The sequence below is a fragment of the Giraffa tippelskirchi genome, chromosome 11, assembly GCF_054371585.1.
Source record: "Giraffa tippelskirchi isolate mGirTip1 chromosome 11, T2T-mGirTip1v1.2.pri, whole genome shotgun sequence".
NCBI classification, from domain to species: Eukaryota; Metazoa; Chordata; class Mammalia; order Artiodactyla; family Giraffidae; genus Giraffa; species Giraffa tippelskirchi.
In genome coordinates this window covers 1,253,491-1,272,401 of record NC_137285.1, presented here as the reverse complement: position 1 = coordinate 1,272,401, position 18,911 = coordinate 1,253,491, and the positions used below count along the sequence as shown (strand labels likewise).

Sequence of the window (18,911 nt, the reverse complement as noted above, 5' to 3'; positions counted from 1 at the left end):
GCCGGCCCTGGCCTCCCGGGCTGCGCTGCCGTCCGCGCGCCGGGGGGCCCTCGGGCAGGCGGCGGGGGCCCCGGGCCTGGGCGTCGCTGGGGCGCGGGCGGGGGGCGGGGGCCGGGCCCCCGAGGCCCCCCCTCCGCCTGGGAGCGCGCAGCGCGGCCGCGAATTCCTTCGGACGCTCGCCGCGGCGGGTGGGCACAGCCCCGATCTCAGCCCGTGGTCTTTTCCTCCCGTCGCCTGCGGCCTTCGTGAGGTGCCCTCCGCGACGCCGGGGGCTCTCCTGCGCAGGCTTGCGAATGGGCGTTCGTGGTGGATTCTTTTCAGGCTCGAAACGGATTTTAGTGCCGCGCTGTTGGTGCCTCAGGAGGATGAGCGCGCGTCGCTCTCCTGGTTGATTAGAGGAGTCATCCAGAGCTGGGCCCAACCTGACTTGCTTTTTCTTCGCGCGGCGTGAGCTCCCCTACCAGCGTTAAAGGCTCCAGACGTTTGAACTCCAGTTTCTGGGAATTTTAGTGGTCACCGTGTGTACGCGTGCAGCCCTGTTCTAATGGCGTCCTCCAGGGTCCCGTGCAGGCGCTCGCGTTCTCATGGAGTGTGCCCTCAGAAACGTCCGTGGAATGGGGCTCCGGCTTTTCATTAGAACCGACCAGCTGCCATGTTTTGTGCTGGTGAAGAGTTGTGCCAGTGTAGACACCCTCACACCTAAATCTTCTCGGGAGCGTGTTTTTTTCTGTTGAACGAAGGAAGCTAGTATTTGTTGAGCGCTTCGTGGTAGGTACGGTGCCAGGTCCATTATCTCATTTTATTGGAGCAGCCACCTGGAGGGAGGGAAAGGTGGTGATACCTTTCAAATGAGAACGTATTTCCCGGTGAAGCCAATTCCTAAAGTCGTGCAGCGAGAGTTAGACTGAGATACTATTTCATTTGCTCCAGTTCATTACACCCCGCTTACCTTGTGTGTGTGTGAGTTGCTTGGTCGTGTCGGACTCATTGCGAGTCCAGGGGCTGTAGCCCGCCAGGCTCTTCTGTCCATGGAATTCTCCAGGCAAGAACAGTGGAGTGGGTTGCCATTCCGTTCTCCAGGGGATCTGCCCGACCCAGGGATCGAACCTGGGTCTCCTGCACCGCAGGTGGATTCTTTACTGTCTTGAGTCCTTGCTGTCCTTAGAGTAGTGAATAATTTTAGGATTTTAGCTTGTTCTACTGTTACAAACATTTCTATTTCAGAAATGTATTAAAATTTGAATGATCATAGTTTTAGAAATGCCATAGAGGGCAATTTTTGCCAAGTATTAGTTAACATTTTTTCAAAAATGATTTTCAATTAAAGTCTTTCAATTAATCTTGAGTATGTTCATTCTTTTCCTGGAGCAGCATGCTTTGTACAATTTTCCAACTGAAAATTAACACGAATTTAAAGGCTTAGGAGTGAAGAGAAAATTTGAATTAGGTCAGGCTTAAAGGAAATAAGGTCCTAGAAGGTAGCAGAATGTACTGCCCGCAGCGTCGCTTCTGTGATACATCTCATTGCTGTAGCATCTGCTGGGACGTATGCCGGAGAACACGCCCTCTGTGCGAGTTTCAGAATTGCCCATCACATCCTCCGGCCCTTTAAAATAACTCCTAAAAATAGTTTTATGACATTTCAGTTGAGAGGCTTTTTTATCTGATAGGAATTTTCACTATCTGAAGCTGATTTAGGTCTGGTGGCTGATTTAGGTCTGGTGGCTTTCTATCCCTGCTGGAGACTTGTTTGACTTTCTCAGTTTCTTATCAGGTGAAGCGTTAAGTCTTCTCATTGTGATGTTCCTTTCTTAAGATGCAAGTACGGATACTACTGGAATTAGAATCCTGGCTCTAGATTATTCCCTTTTATTTTCGGGTTAATATTTACTTAATAATTTAATCTACATTGTACATTATTAGCCTTTAATAAATGTTCATTAACAATGCTGGGTTTAAGGAGGGTTTCTTGATTGAAATGTTAGTATTTGAATAGTAATATTTTTTAAAAAAACAGCTTCCAGAAAGATTTAAGGATTTTCAGGAAAACGTTTTTTTTTTTTTCCCCTTTATTTCCTGAATCAGTTCCTTAGGAATTTGCTTTTTCTATGCAGAGTCCTTTTCCTAATCCTCATGTAGAAGATGTAAAGATGAAGAGTGGAGTTTGAATTGGGCCTTTAGGAGTGAGTGTGATTTTGATAGAAAGATAATAGCTGAGTGCTCACTTTGGCAGCACATATACTAAAATTGGAACGATACAGAGAAGATTAGCATGGCCCCTGCGCAAGGATGACATGCAAATTTGTGAAGCATTCCATATTTTTTGGAAAAAAAAGAAAGATAATAGCTGAAACTGACAGTCTGAGTTGTGGAATCTAATCCTGGCAAAGTATTTAGGTGGCAGATTGTAGAAGATGCTAAAGGCAGACCCGAGTTTGGTTGTGTATTTGCACATTGAAGATGCATCAGTGTTTTTGAAAACAGGCAGGCACATGGTCAGTTTTGGAACTTGGAGGGGGATAGGTCAACTGGTGGAAATTACCAGGAAAAAAATGGGTGGGGAATCAACGAGACTATTGTAACCTTCTAGAGGTAAATAATATAGCAGGCAAGGATGATAGCAGATGGAGATGAGAGCCTTTACAAAGACGGAATCAGTAATGGGACTCTTGTCAGAAGAGTGGTGGCCTTCTGATCATGGCCGGTGTAGGATGAAGCAAAAGATTACGAGGTCTTGAAGGGTAAGTGGCTGAGAGATGGGGTTGGATTTGAGAGCGGTTTCTGAGAGCAGACTTGGTGATACCGCATGGCCATAGTTGTTAATTTCAAGTCTTCTAGTGTGGGAGCCTAGGAGGATGCTCGTGCCCTTACGAGAGAAGGAATACCATCAGCAGAGGAGGTTTGTTAAGGAGAAATAGCGATTTCTGTTTTGGACTTGTTAAGTTTGTGGTGCAGTAGGCCATATAAGCTACATCCAGAAGGCATCTTGAAAATAAGAGGGAAGGAGAATCTGGAGGTGGAAATTTGTGTCAGTGACAGTCTCGAGTGGATGACAGATTCTCATTGGAGGTCCTGGGTGAGGTGGCATGCATGTGTTCGGTATCTTTGTCTTTTCAGTGAACAACGCAGAACATTCATTAGATTTTCAAAGGCTCCATTATCCCAGAAAGGTTAAGGAGCAGTGAGATAGAAAGACCAACAAGGTAACCCTAGCAAATGAGTCCTTCTAAGGGATGAGCAGACGAGGAAGCTGAGGAGAGGTGAGGGGTGTAAGAATCAGGAAAAAGGGAAAATGGTGTGAAAGGGGAGAATGGAAGCTCGTTGCTTAATCGTCTAAGTGAGATAAGTGTTTTGGGCACGTTCCATCTGAAACAGTTGCTGAAGGTGACTGAGAGGTCATGGAATCATCTCCATAGAGGCACGAATTGAATCCTCGAGAGGGGACAAGATGAGAAGAAAATGTGAGAGCGGAGCCGGAGGAAAGCCTGCCTTCAGGTGTCTTTAGAGGGCAAGTTTCGGAAGAGGACAGAGGAAGCGTGGTCCGAGACCAGAGGGCCGCAGTGGGCACCGTCAGGGCGCCGGGAGGCCGTGGCCACTAGGGCTGCTTCAAGTACGGTAGAGAACGCCGTGCAGCGGCAAGAGAAGCTGTTGGATTTGTTGACTTTCAGCTCTCCTAACAGATGGGCGCTCTCCTCTTCCCCACCATCCTGTGTGTGGTTGAGTTTGGTCTTCGCTATGTCTCCTCACAAGACTTTCAGGATCAAGTGATTCCAGGCCTCAAGCAGAGTTGTCCCACCCCCAGGGAATCCGAGTGAGAGCTGAAGATAAAAGCAGGCGCAGCTCAAGAGAAGACGCTGGGGGACCACCAGGCCGGGCCTGTAAGGAGCCTCGCAGGCGAGGTGGCACGCCGGTGTACGCTGTGCCAGGGTCGCTTGCCTCTTACCACATCACGCCTAGCATCCCTGCTATCTCAACAGCTGGACCTGCTTTATTGGGAAAATGATTTTCTTTGTGTCTTTCTGCGCTGGTGCTTTGGCTTAGTAATAACTATGTGAGACCTTAACAAACAAAAAACCCCCAGCTGGTTCCAGCCAAAATTTCATTGTGATCACATTCCTGACTGTGTAGTATCCTGTCCTGTGGTTTTTGTGATTAAGGCAGACTAGTAGATCTCCCGTTTAGTCAACACTTTGTTGCGTTTTGCTTTGTTTTTTAGCATACACTGATAAATCCTCACAACCAGGGTGCAGAGGTGGTTACTTTGAATAAGTGGAAATTTGAGACAGAGGTTAGTTAGCTTGCCCGTGGACACCCAGCTTGCAAGTGATAGAGTATCCCCATCTGTCTATTCCTAAGTGGTGCTCAACCAGAGATTCGAGTTGACAGTAGCAGAAAATATCTATTGTCTGCTTTTTGCTTATGTCATGTTTTAGCCTTTTATTTTATTTTATTATTATTTCATGTTTAAATGCTATATTATCATATGTGAAACAGAACACCATTCCAGGTTCGATGCATGAGACAAATGCTCAGGGCTGGGGCAACCGGACGACCCAGAGGGATGGGATAGGGAGGGAGGCGGGAGGGGGGCCCAGAATGGGGAACACATGCAAACCCATGGCTGATCCATGTCAATGCATGGCAAAAACCACTACAATATTATAAAGTAATTAGCCCCCAACCAAAATAAAAAAATATATATATATCATTTATTAAAAAAAAACACAATAATAAACAAAAAACCATCAACATTCAAGCCTAATTCGTGAAGATGCTCATTCTACTATATATAAGATCAAACAATGACCATAACTTTAACGTTTCAGTGAAAAGGTATTCCAAAATTATTGACAGAAATTAAAAATATTCTATGAAATAGCATGTATTTTCAATATAGAAAGCAAAGTAACAAATCAATCCCTAGCAACCAAATATATCCCAAATACAAGTACTTTAGCAATTCAGTTTGTCAGAATAGTGTTTTCACTTTTGTCTATCAGTTTGGTACTCACAAAATACGTGAAAGTGAAGTCGCTCAGTCGTGTCCGACTCTTTGCGACCCCGTGGACTGTAGCCCACCAGGCTTCTCTGTCCATGGGATTTTCCAGGCAAGAATATTGGAGTGGGTTGCCATTTCCTTCTCCAATGTTTTAGCCTTTTAAAAAACCTTTCTTGCAAGGTCATTCACTAGAAAACTTCTACTGAGCACCTGTTATATGCCAGGGTTCACATGGTCCCAGCCTTGTAGTAGCTCTTAGTTCAGATAGTGGGTGAAGTTGGACGTAGTACAGGGAATGTACCAGTGCCGTGCAGAAGGAGTGCATGCGGCACTCTGGGCAGGAAAGAAGGCCCGAGTGATGAGGGGCTTGGCATGGCTTCACAAGCTTGGCCGGGTGTTGATGGCTGGCTGGGAGTTTGCTTTGAGGAGCGCATTCTAAGTCGGGGTGGGTGGTATACGCAAAGACACGGAGGTGTGAAATCAGTGCATCGGGTCAGGAAGGCCTGGAGTTGTCTAGGAAGGCGGCGTGTCAGTTGGGTGCCATTGGGAGAAAGCTTGGAGCTGAGACAAACCCTGAAGGCTGTTGTTTGCTGAGCTCAGACGTGATTCTGTAGTGAAAGTCGTTGGAGGATGCCCTTTCCTACCAGTCCCTCATCATGTTCTGTGTTCCCTTGTCTCTCATGCTTTCTCTGCCCGCTATGCTTTTCCTCTCGTCTTTCTGCTTATGTCAGGGTATTCAGTGCCGGTGGTTTTTGCCCCTTCTCCAGCAGCATTTTAAATTGCATGTGGATTTTGTTTTGATTTTGGCTGTTAGGTTGGTTGCAGGGCGTTACTGACCTTCGGTGTGTAAGCGGTGGAGGCAGGTGTGCTGAACGGCCTGCACCGGAGGACCATCCTGGTGAGACTCTGGCAGTGTTTCCCCAAGAAACCGGGGCCCTGTTTAAGTCCTCCTCCATCTGAGGCACATCTCCTCCACAGACCCACCCTGGTCACCTCTGCTGGAGCGTCCCTCCTGCCCTCCCTGGGACTTGCTGGTATTGGTGCCACCTGTTGGAAAGGCAGGAGCAGCAGTGCTAATGCTACATGCTAAGTCACTTCAGTCGTGTCCGACTCTGTGCGACCCCATAGACGGCAGCCCACCAGGCTCCGCCGTCCCTGGGATTCTCCAGGCAAGAATACTGGAGTGGGTTGCCATTTCCTTCTCCAGTGGATGAAAGGGAAAAGTGAAAGTGAAGTCGCTCAGTCGTGTCCGACTCTTTGCGACTCCATGGACTGCAGCCTACCAGGCTCCTCCGTCCATGGGATTTTCCAGGCAAGAGTACTGGAGTGGGGTGCCATTGCCTTCTCCGGAGCAGCAGTAGTGTATGTCAACTGTAGAGACTCGAGACCTAAAGCACATCTGGATTCAGATTCCTAGCTTTCCTTAACTGGCAGTTTAACTTGTCATGAAGATGTCCCTCTTATGCTTTTTGAAGCTCAAAAATGTGAGAAGACCAGCTTAGATGAGCAACAGAAAATCCACAGTTTCTGAACGGTTTTCAGTGCAAGGACAACAAACAAAGTTTGATATTAATAATATCCCGATAATGTGCTGCTGGTGGTTAGCTATAACTGATAAGCCATTCCTATGAATTTAATTTGTATGCTCTCAATTTTCAAGTGTTTATAAAAAGATTCTCACGTAGAGCATCCAGGCTGCGTTTTCCAAGGAGCCATCTGTAATGTGTTCCTCCTCTTACATTAACACTCCTACTAAGTAAGAAACAACCGGCTCCCCAGCAGACATCTAGAGCTGCCTGCAGGCGTCCAGCCTGCGCTGCCTGCTCACCTGCCTAACTCTGAGATGGCCTTTCTCCCCTTTTTCCTTCTCTTTTCCTGTTCACCTCTTGGGGCTCCCATCATCGGAAAGCCAGTAGGATAGACATTCTCCAAGGTGTTTCTCAGGCACTCAGCTGCAGGGCAGCTGCGGGCTCTCTTTTCTTGTTCGTTGGTAGTTATTTGCATGGCTGTGCAGGATCTGCAGTGGCGCGGCATGTGGACGCTTAGTTGTGGTGGGGGATCTAGTTCCCTGGCCGAGGATTGAACCTGGGCCCGCTGCACTGGGAGCAGGAGTCGTACCCACTGAGCACCAGGGGAGTCCTGCCGTCATTTTTAAGCAGCTGCACTCTTACACGTTCCCCCAGCAGCGCACAGGGTTCCAGCTTCTCCACCTCCCCGTCCACACTGGTTCTCTGGGCTTGGGAGCTGCCGTTCTGGAGAGCGTGAGGCGGAGAGCTTGTTTCCAGGAGTCTCGTGCCCTGTGTTTGCTGTGCTGTCCATTGGCACTAAATGTTTGGGGGCTGAAACGGATGCGACTCAATAAAGAGTGTCTTAAGCAGTTGCTGGGATGAAAATATGAAGAAAACAAAACCGTCACCTCAGAGGACCCTTTAGTCAACAGTGGAGGGAGCTCACAGAAGCCTCCATGCACACATGTGTGCGTTTTCCCTTTGTGCGAAGCCTCCGTGTGCACACATGTGTGCGTTTCCCCTTTGTGCAAAGCAGTAGTGAAAGTACTTCTTAAGTGGTCATCTGGTATCACCATTGTTAATTAATGACATCAAACACTGAGAGTTAAGGAGCATTTTATTTACTTTTAAAGTTGAAGTTCAGTTGATCTACAGTGTTGTGTTAGCTTCACAGGAAAGTTTTATTTTTATTCTGTAAGTTTTTAGTGGGATTTTAAAAGTCTTCATGATGAATTTTACAGTTAGACTAGAGTTCCTATGTTGCCAGGGTGTGGTCCACGTGGGCTGACGCAGGGAGATGGGGTTTAATGTCTTCCGTATATCTTTTTTTTTTCCTTAAGGGTCAGTGTAGGACCTGGGCTTCCCTGGTGGCTCAGTGGTAAAGCCCACTTGCCAGTGCAGGAGATGCGGGTTCCACGGAAAGATCTCCTGGAGAAGGAAATGGCCACCCACTCCAGTATTCTTGCTTGGGAAATCCCATGGACAGGGGAGCCTGGTGGGCTGCAGTCATGGGGTCACAAGGAGTCGGACACGACTGAGCAACTAAAGCAACAACGGCAAGAGTTCATATGCTCCGGTCCTCACAGTCCACGGTGACTTTGGGAGACTTCCTGTCCTCAGCTCTGAAACGGGGCCTCCAGCCTCGGTCTCTTGGTCATACTTAACTCAGGCAGCCTTGCAGATGAGGCTTACGGCCTCCCTGAAGGGAGAGGGTGGGCATTGCCCTCAGGTTCCCCCTGTCACTTAACTGAGCAGAGAGGGAGTCGTCAAAGGAAAGTGTGTGCCAGAAGGGTGAGAGTGGCCAGCCTTCCTCTGTGAGGACTTGGGGGTGGGGAGCAGGTACTTTCTCCCCCGAGGGGTTTTAGAATTGTCTGCCTGGAAGGCATTCTTCTCTTTGCTTCTGGAGTTAGTATGAACTGGATTTTTTTTTTAGTTATTTTCGGCTGTGCTGGGTCTTCGTGGCCGCTCAGGCTTTTCTCTGTTTACGGCGCACCGCCTTCTCACTGCAGCCGCGTCTCGCGTTGCAGAGCACGGGCTCTAGGGCTCACGGGCTTCAGCAGTTGTGGCATGTGGGCTTCGCTGCTCTGCAGCGTGCGGGATCTTCCTGGACCAGGGATTGAACCTGTGTCTCCTGCATTGGCAGGTGGTTCTTTACCACTGAGCCACCTGGGAAGCTCTGGATTTTTTTTTTCCAATTGTTGTAATGCATACAGTGAAACTGCCTAATTGTTTTATGGTGGTCAGATTTTTTTATGAGAGGCCTGTAGTTGAAGAAAAGCACTAATTATGGGTTATTATTCCTAATAGCAATAATAAATAGTATTTTATCTTTAAAAATGTTTTATTGAAATATACATTTAGCCAGGTGCACATATCTTTAACTGTTCAGCCCGGTGAGTTTTCATTAACTGGGTAATTAGTACCCAGATCAAGAAACTGCCGTGATAGCGCTCCAGAAGCCTGCTGCCTTCTTGCTTTCAGCCCCTCCTCAACCCTTCACCCCCCGACTTCTAACATGTTTGTCTGGTTTTACGCTTTGGTCTGTTTTACTCAGCAGTTGTGAGAACCATGTTGTGTGTATTTGTGGTTTACAGTTGATTGTTAGAGTGTCCTACCAACAGCCTAGAAAAGGACTTTCCCTGGGGCTCTGCTGGGCTCTTGATGCTCCAGTTCTGGAAGGAAGATGTTCTTAGGTGGTCTTCACATTCCCTTCATTCCTTTCCTAGACTCAGTGACCCCTACAGAGTTCTCTGTTGCCTTGCTTTTCTTTATTCGGTTGCTGTCGTATTAACCCGCTGCTGTGTAATAAGTGCCCTACAGCTTTGTGACTTACAACACTGACTGTCATTCAGTCAGAGTCATGTCTGACTCTGCGACCCCGTGGACTGCAGCACGCCAGGTTCTCTGTCCCTCACCATCTCCTGGAGTGTGCTCAGATTCATATTCATTCAGTTGGCGGTGCCATCCAACCATCTCATCCTTTGCTGCCCCCTTCTCCTCTTGCCCTCAATCTTTCCCAGCATCAGGGTCTTTTCCAGTGAGTTGGCTCTTCACATCAGGTGGCCAAAATGTTATCTTCAGCTTCAGCATCAGTCCTTCCAATGAACACTCAGGATTGATCTTTAGGATTGACTGGTTTGATCACCTTGCAGTCCAAGGGACTCTCAAGAGTCTTCTCCGACACCACAGTTCAAAAGCATCAATTCTGCGGCCTTCACCCTTCTTTATGGCCCAGCTCTCATATCTGTACGTGACTACTGGAAAAACCATAGCTTTGGCTATATGGACCTTTGTCGACAAGGTGATGTCTCTGCTTGTTAATACTTTCTAGGTTCGCCATAGCTCTCCTTCCAAGGAGCAAGTGTCTTTTAACTTCATGGCTGCAGTCACCATCCACAATGATTTTGGAGACCATAAAAATAAAATCTGTCACTGTTTCCACTGTTTCCGCATCTGTTTGCCATGCAGTGATGGGATCGGATGCCGTGATCTTCATGTTTGAATGTTGAATTTTAAGCCAGTTTTTTCACTCTGCTTTCCTGCCCTTATCAAGAGGCTCTTTATTTCCTCTTCGCTTTCTGTCAGTAAATCAGTAAATATTTATCTTACACTTCCTGTGAGTTAGGAGTCAAGGAGTGGGCCTGGTGGGCAGTTCTGGTTGATGGCCTCCCAGGGTTGCAGCCAGGATTTCAGCTGGGGCTGGGGTTTCTGCTTCCAGCCACACCCAGCTGCCACCTTGGTGCTGCTGTGTGTGGTGGGGAGAGCTGGGGGGTGCGGGCTCAGTTCCCCTGGGGAGGCCTCTGTCCTCCCCACATCATGGCTGGTCCGCTCTCCCCAGAGAGCACCTTTTCATGATCTCTCCACGGAAGACATTCAGCGTCACTTCCACCCTATTTCACTTGGGAAGCAAGTCACTGTGCTGGTCTGTATTCCACGGGAGGAGACTTAGTCATTTGGAGGTTAGGGAAGTCATCAGTTATACGGACTCATCTAATGGAATTGTAGCTAACACAGCTGTAGTTGACTTTTTAAACTCTCAACTAGAATAGAGGTTTCAGTGAGACAGCTGGAGACTTAATATCTGCTACCTTGAGTGGATGCCACATGGGCTTCCTTTGTGGCTCAGCTGGTAAAGAATCCGCCCGTGATGCGGGAGACCTGGTTTCGAACTCTGGGTTGGGAAGATCCCCTGGAGAAAGGAAAGGCTCCCACTCCAGTATTCTGGCCTGGAGAATTCCATGGATTGTGTAGTTGAACAAAGAGTTGAACACAACTGAGCGACTTTTACTATATTTGTAATATGTTTGTAGATACTGACATTGTGGATTCATCTGATGGAGCGTAATGTTCCACGTTCCTATCTTTTGTAACTATTTTATTGCAGTGTCTGTTTAACATAACATCACTTGTCTTCAGTTCAGTCACTCAGTCGTGTCCGACTCTTTGCAACCCCGTGGACTGCGGCCCGCCAGGCCTCCCTGTTCGTCACCAACTCCCAGAGCTTGCAGACTCATGTGCGTTGAGTTGGTGATGCCGTCCAACCGTCTTATCCTCTGGTGTCGTCACTTGTCTTAAAATGTGCTAATAATTCTTAGGGTTTTGTCTCTTCCATGTATGAATTTATACAGCTAAGCTTTAAAGCTGTAATACATTTTATGTAAAATATACCACATTTTAATGCATTCTGACTAGATCTCCAAGGCTCAGCAGAGCTGTAAAATGACACAACTCAAGTTAAATTACCAGAAGTACAAGCTTGATGGGCTGAGTTCAGTACGGTGATACTCAAAGGGCTGCCGGGTGACCCTGCACTTCCCCCTGACAAGAGAGCTCTGGTTTGTCCTTTGCTGCGTGGGTTTTCTTTGCACCTCTGTCTTTGCTGTCTCATCTCAAATAAAAGAGTCTGTACTCCTCACGCCCACAGCCCCTGAGCTCTTTATTCAGCGAGCCTAAAGGGCGGGGCCGTGGCCACTGGAATTGGTTCTAAGGGTTGGAACTCATTCCTCCACAGTTGACCACGTGCAGGTCCACAGTCCGCTTACGGGTGGAATTAGCGCTTTCTGTAAAAGAACCCGCACAGAGCTTCCTGGCCCCTTCAGTGGGGTTGGCCAGAAGGTTCATTTGAGTTTTTCCTTAACATCGTATTGAAAACGCAGAAAACTTTTTGGTCGGCCTAATACAGTGTGAGAGTCTGGTGAGAACTCTGCAAATCAAGAACAGAGTCCTTACTCAGCCACGCCGGCACCCTGATCTCAGACTTCCAGCCTCCAAAACAGTGAGAGACAAAGGTGTGGAGTTTATAAGCTGCCCAGTCTGTGAAGTAGCTTTTGTTCGTTTGTTTTAGCAGCCCAAATATAAGACAATCCCTATGCTTTCTTTAAAGATTTTTTTAGTTTTCCATCTTACATTTAGGTCTTTACTCCATTCAGTGTTGATTCTTGTATGTGGTGTGAGGGGAGGGTCCAGCTTCGTTCACTTGCATGTGCTGTCCGGTTGTCCCAGCACCGTTCCTTGAAAAGACTGTCCTTCCCCACTGAGCGGTCTTGTCACTCTCGTGGAGTATCAGCTCGCCGTAGAAGTGGGGTTTTTTCCAGACGCCCCTCTGTTCTGTTTCATTAACCATATCTTTCTGTGCCAGGACCACACCCTGCACCGACTTGATTACTTACTCTGCAATAAATTTTTAAATGGGCACTGTGGTTCCTGTCACTCTGTCCTTCTTTTGGTGAAAGATTGTTTTGGTTTTTCTGGTTCCCTTGCATTTCTGTATGAATTTTAGGATCGGCTTGTCAATTCCTACAAAGAAAAGGCTGGGATTCTGACAGAGATGGTGTTGAATCTTTACATCAACTATGAGTGTATTGCCATCTTAACAGTATCTTGTCTCCTGATCCATGAACATATGATATTTTCCCATCTGTTTGAATTAAAAAAAAAAAGTCTTTCAGCAAAGTTAATTTTTAGAGTGTAAGTTTTACCCCCCTTTTGTTAAGTTTACTCCTAAGTGTTTTGTTTTGATGGTACTGTGAATGGAGGTTTTACCTTTATTTCTGTCTGTATTTTGGCCGTGCCGGGTCTTTGTTGCTGCGAGGGCTTCTCTGTGGTTGTGGCGAGGGGGGCTACTCTCTAGTTGTGGTGCGCAGGCTTCTCACTGCGGTGGCCTCTTGTTACAGAGTGTGGGCTTTCCGGCCCGTGGGCTTCAGGAGCTGTGACGCGTGGGCTTTGGTGGTTTCGGATCCCGGGTTCTAAAGCGCAGGCTCAGTAGTTGTGACTTGGTTGTCCTGTGGCATGTGGGATCTCCCCGGAACAGGGATCGAACTCCTGTCTCCTGCATTGGCAGGTGGATTCTTTAACCACTGAACCACCGGGGAAGCCCTGGAGATGGTTTCTTAATTTCTTTTTTGGATTGTTCATTGGAAATACATACAATTGGTTTTATTTACTGTATATTTTATAAATTAATCTTGTATTCTGCTATTTTTCTGACCTTGTTAATAATTCTAGTGGTTTTTAAAATTGGATTCCTTAGGATTTTCTATATATAAGACTGTGTCATCTGCAGATAGTGGAGAAGGCAATGGCACCCCACTCCAGTGTTCTTGCCTGGAGAATCTCAGGGACGGCGGAGCCTGGTGGGCTGCCGTCTATGGGGTTGCACAGTGTCAGACACGACTGAAGTGACTCAGCAGCAGCAGCATCCGCAGATAGAATTTTACTTCTTTTCTGCTGTGTGCCTTTTATTTCATTTTCTTGCCTGGTTGCCCTGGCTGGAAACTCAGATACAGTGTTGAAGAGAAATGGTGAGAGCAGACACTCTTGTTCCCGACATTAGAGGCCTACCAAGTGAGTAAGCATTTGTACAATGTTTCCTTCTTATTTAAAATAATAATCATTATTTAAAAGTCGTATTCTTATTTTTCTCAAGTTGTATTAGCCAGTTCTGTGGTGAAAGATGTTTTTTATGTACACACTATGTAACTTTTAAAAAAACAGTTAATTTTTCCGGCCGCATCAGGTCTCAGTTGGGTCCCCCGTGGGCTCTCGCTGCTGCCTGCAGGCTTAGTTGCCCTGGGGCGTGTGGGGTCTTAGTTCCCGGACCAAATACCTAACCTGCGTTCTCTGTATCGGAAGACAGATTGGTTAACCACTGGACCACTAGGGAAGTCCTTATGGTGAAAGATTTTTAAAACTCAACAAAACAAGCTGGGTTTAAGACTGTTAATTGAAAACATCAGCTTTTGCTAATCTGTCCAGTACTGCTCCATTGTTTATTGGTCTTGAACTTTCTTGCGTTGTCCCCCAGAATCTGAAGGATTTAGAAGGAGCCCTTTAGCCCTCTCCTTCCAGTGAGATTTTCTGAGCAGTCTGTGCCCAGAAGCCCTCTGCTTCCCGCCCTCCCGAGCCAGGCTCTTGTGCTTCACGCAGGACTCAGGCTGCGCAGTCTTCCTCAGTTTCAGTCCTTCCGGATTGTAGCCTGAAGTTCTGTCCTGTCCGTGTGTTTGTGCCGCAGAGACTGTGGCCTTTCTGAAGATTTGATGTTAGAAAGCATCTCCTCTTGTACAGGTTGCCTCCGCTTTGCTGAAGCGCCCCTGGGTCTCCAAGTCTCTGGCCTTCGTTCCTCGTCCTTGGACTCGGCTCTTGCATGCGCGCTGAGTGACCTCATCCGCATTCCTGGGTACTGACGACTCTCCCCTCCTCAGGAGGAAGGGAGGCCGATCCCTCGGTGCCCTGCCAGGCCCTGTACCCCTCTCTCCCTGCCAGGCCTGCCCCTGGCTCTGCCCTCTCCCCCACGCTGGCCTCACTGCCCTCCGCTCTGCTGGCCGGTCCTCAGCAACGTCGTCATCCGACCTGCGGAACGCTTCGACTGTGCTCCTGTGCGTCCCGTTCCCACCACCCTTTCATGTACTTGTGACTCCAACATGGATTGTCAGCATTTAATTTTATTAAAAACAGGTAGTTTGTGTAACTGTTCCTCATTTGTTGGACATTTGAATTGCTTCAGGTTTTCACTGTTTTTAACTGATGCAGCTGTAAACATTTTTAGCACAAACAGGAGCCCACCCTCTCGGAGTAACTTTCTTAGAACCTGTTTCTCAAAAACGGATGACCAGGTCAAAGATGAGACCTCAGTAGTTTGCTCTCCAGAAAGGGCCTTTGGATTGATGCTGTCTCTGTTCATCTGTGTCCCGCCCGCACCCCACCCCCACCTGTCCTTGCTGACCTTCACAAGCCCTCTGCTCTGGGAGCCCCATCCCAGCCCCAGCTCCCTCTTGCTGTGACAGCGTGGTGTTCTTCCTTAATTTATAAATTTATATGCAATTGAAGAGAAGTGAGATAAACCTTATAGGTGCCTTGTTTTTGGATATTCGTGAGGCCAAACTTTTTTCTAAGTTTTATTCACTTAGCTGGTGTTTGAAAGTGAAAGTCACTCAGTCGTGTCTGACTCTTTGCAACCCCATGTCCTGTACAGCCCATGGAATTCTCCAGGCCAGAATACTGGAGTGGATAGCCTTTCCCTTCTCCCGGGGATCTTCCCAACCCAGGGATGGAACCCAGGTCTCCCGCCCTGCAGGCAGATTCTTTACCAACTGAGCTGTCAGGGAAACTGTATTCAAATTATAGGACCATTTATGCCCTAGAAGCTGAGTATTAATGTTCTGAAAACCTTTTAAGTTTTTGTGAAAGCTTTAAAAATATTTATGTAGTCAAATTCATCAACTAATTCTTTGGTGTGTTCTCATGTTGCTTCAGAGTTGGTGAAATACACAAAGCCCTTTAACACTTTAATTTAGTCTTTTAAACTATGTGGAAATTATTGTGGAGAAGAATGCTAGGTTTGTATGTTTTATATATTTTATCCCATATTAACGGTATAGGTTTTATCAGTATTTATTGCTTTCCACCTTGTCTAACTTCACATGACTTTTCATGTTGAATTTAGAGGTGTTTTCCTGTGTCTTTCTGAAATCTCCTTGTTTCATTGATCTACTTTCTTATTTTAAACCATAAGCTAGTATCGTGAGGCCTTCACTCTTGTTGCCCAGATGCTTGCTTCTAGCTCCTCTGCAGGGCCTCTGCCTTGGCTCCGTGCCCGTTTTCCTGCCCTGGTGGGGTGGGCCGGCTGAGCGAGACCGCGTGGGTCATCAGGGTGCCTTTTCTCCCCTTGTCCCCTCGCAGGGCTCAGAGCCCGTCTGTTTTCCCGCTCCGGGCTCCTGTGCCTGGCCTTGGTTCCGGTAGGTCTCCAGAGTGAGGGTGCCTCTCAGGCTGAACGCGAACCGCGGGCCCTCACTGCCACACCCTTGGCAGTGAACCCCTGGACTACCAGTGAATTCCCTCCAGTTGAACTCTGTAAGTGTTAGCACCTGATAAGCGATCTGGAAAAAAAAAAAAATGAGGCCAGGCTTTTGAGATGGGATGGATACTTCATTTCAGAACGTTTGTATCGGCCCAGCAGAGATCCGTGCCTGCCAGTCACTCCTGCTGCCCGCTGCAGTTGCCCGCCCCGGGCTGCCGCCTGTGCAGAGCTGGGAGGGGCGGCGCCCTCTGCACTCCGGCTTCTCTTCACACGCGTTGCACTGTTGCACTATTGCACTGTTGTGTTGTCAGGATTTACTTTTCGGAGGCTTTTGTTACTGTTGGGCATTGACTCCGTAAAACCAATCTGACAAATAGTTACCTTTACTAATTTTTAGTGTTCCTCATTGGACTCTGAGTGAGCTCCTCCACATTCCTCTGCACTGATGACCAGCTGGTGTCATTTTCTCATCTGTTTCTACATTCTTAGATCTTTGTTTTTTTCTCCTTGCTACTTAACTTTGTTGCTGCTCCTTTTTTGAATCTCTTCCACTTGGATTTAACCCTGATTGGTAGGCACACTGTGTTCTTTTTTTCTTGCCAATGATAAACCCTTTTTTTATTTTCAATTCAAAAAACATTACTTGATTATTTTCTCTGTGATTTTATTTTTAAACTTTATTGTAGTTGATTTAAACAGTAAATCTTAAATCTTTGTGGGCCTCCGTTACTGTAGCGTGATTCCTTTATCTTTATTTCTTGGCTGCACTGTGAGGCTTGCAGGATCTTAGTTCTCTGACCCGGGGTGGAGCCTGTGCCCCCTGTGGTGGGAGTGCAGAGTCCTAACCCCTGGACCATCGGCAGAGTCCTCGGTTCTTTTTTAATCTTTATCAGCTGTGACCCTTTCACCTTCACTGTCTTCCCTGTTTAACTGATTTCTGTTGTTCCTATCTTATAAGTTATTATCTTAAAATTTACATTCTGCTTAACATTCTTTTCTTAGATCTGTTTCTGCTATTTGTAGAATTCTTTTTTGTTTAAAATTCTTTTGTAATATGTCAGGTTCTGCGGAATATATTCTCGTCTCTTTTTGTTTTGCGTTCTCCTATGTGACACTTTAAATATTGTTAATGAGTCCCATTCTGTCCTAATTTCTCTCTCTCGTTAGAGACCGGACTCTCCCAGGCCTGCTCCTTGTCTCCTGGGCCTTTATGGCTCGTGCTGAGTGGCCACTCCCAACTCCTGCGCTGCCCTTTAAAATTTGCTTGCTGTGTTGCTTCAGTTGAGTCTTATCTTTGTTCTTTGTCTATAACATGTTTATTTTGTTGGGTTTTAGAGGAGGAGGAATTCTGTACCGTTTCTCAGTTAATGCTTCCCTAAGTTCTGCTGTGTAAGACTTCCTGGGCACGTTCTTACATAACGGAAAGAACACAGAATTCAGAGGAAGGACCAACTGTTAATCCTAGCCCTCCCATTGGGTGGCTTTGACTGAGACCCTTAGCCTCTATGGTAGGACTTAGTGCTTTTGAAATTCTATATAGCTGTTGTATTCTTAAACATTAGCATAGTTTTCGTATCTAATGGTAATATAAGGAAAATTAAAATAATAGAGTGTACAGTGATCAGCTGGAAATTGAAGTAAGTATTAAGTAATTTTTTTAAAAAATAATAAAATAAAAAATCAGATTGTTGGGCTGAAACTGATAAAATTGTTGTTATATAGGTGGCAGTGGCATTGTTTGCATTTGTATTGAATGTATGAAGTGACTTTGCAGATACTTATTCTTCCAAATGACCCTGCATGTGAGAGAGAAGTATTCTTTCCATTTTATGGGGAAGATACAGAGTTTCAGCATGGTTAGAATTGCCCATGGTTCCAAGCACAGAATTGGGATGGCACAGGAACTTGAATGCACATTGAAGACTTCCAAGACCAGGGCTTTGTAACTTAACCCAAAATAAAACTTGAGTGGGTTTAAGGTCATTTCTTCAGATTCATGCCAGTCTGTCCCTCGGGCAGATTTTCTGGAGTAAAGGCCCGAGTTCCAGCAGTTGTCCTGGAGACCAGCTGCTCCTCTGAATGTGGGGAGGATCAGTGTTGGGAGTTATCTAGGGGCAGCCACTGCTCTGGCTGTGTTTCTTTCTGTCTGGGTTTTGGTGTTTGATAACAGATGCATGTATTGCTTGAGGGTGAAAGTAAAGAGCTAATATGGAGAGAAAAGAAAAGAAACCGATTTCAGAAATGAGATTTCCACGGTAACTTGAGCAATGAAACATTTGAATAATTTCACAGAAATTCTTGGTTGTGCTGACCAGTATCCTACGGAATTCTTGTCAGTCTCTGAAGTCTTGGGGATCCTTTGTGTACACTCTCCGATTATTGAAACACAGGGACTTGGGCTAGGACCTGAGGGGAGGAGTTGGGAAGGATCAAGGGTCGGGGCAGTGGCTCCATCGCTCTCCCTGGAGCAGCGGGCCTGCAAGTCCCCGTGTGTGCTGCCCTCCAGGCGGGCAGTCCTGAACCAGCCCGGCCCCGAGGCGTCCTCAAGTCTCTGGGTGGCAGCCCCAGCTGCTCTGAGAAGAGCAGTCAGCTTCCCAGCTCAGCCTTTGGAGGGGTGGGTTCTCCCTATGCTGGGTGCTACCTGGTCCGCCATGGCCAGGAAGGAGCCACACCCCCACCCACGGGGCCCAGGCAGGTGGAGGGCGGATCTCTGTGGGTCAGCGCTGTGCGGGCGCGTTCAGGGGTGTCTGTCACAGGAGATCACCGGAGGGAACTGTGTAAAACGAGTTTCAGACTGTGCTCGAGGGAAGTCGGTAGGGAGGAATAGAAAGTGGTGCCCACACTTTTTATAAACACTCGTTTCTTTATTGTGGCCGTGCTGAGTCTTCGCTGCTGCCCAGGCTCTGCTCTGGCTGCGGTGAGCGGGGGCTCAGCGCTATTCAGGGGGCTTCTCTTGTTGCCGAGCACAGGCTCCAGAGCCCTCGGGCTCCAGGCGTTGCGGCCGCGGGCTCAGACTCCGTGGCCTGTGGGGTCTTCCTGGGTCACGGACGGAGCCTGTTTCCCTCCATTGGTAGGCGGACTCTTAACCACTGCGCCACCAGGGAAGTAA

The 18,911-nt window shown here is 47.3% G+C and overlaps 1 protein-coding gene and 1 non-coding gene across 5 annotated transcripts in view; both read left to right on the top strand.

Annotated features, from left to right (window-relative positions):
* Positions 1 to 18,911, top strand: part of MAPK1 (mitogen-activated protein kinase 1) — a 56,685-nt gene that overhangs the window by 406 nt on the left and 37,368 nt on the right. The window lies entirely within an intron of this gene.
* Positions 2,218 to 2,324, top strand: LOC145528000 (U6 spliceosomal RNA). The gene has a single exon (XR_014070080.1). It is a non-coding gene; the product is annotated as a U6 spliceosomal RNA (small nuclear RNA).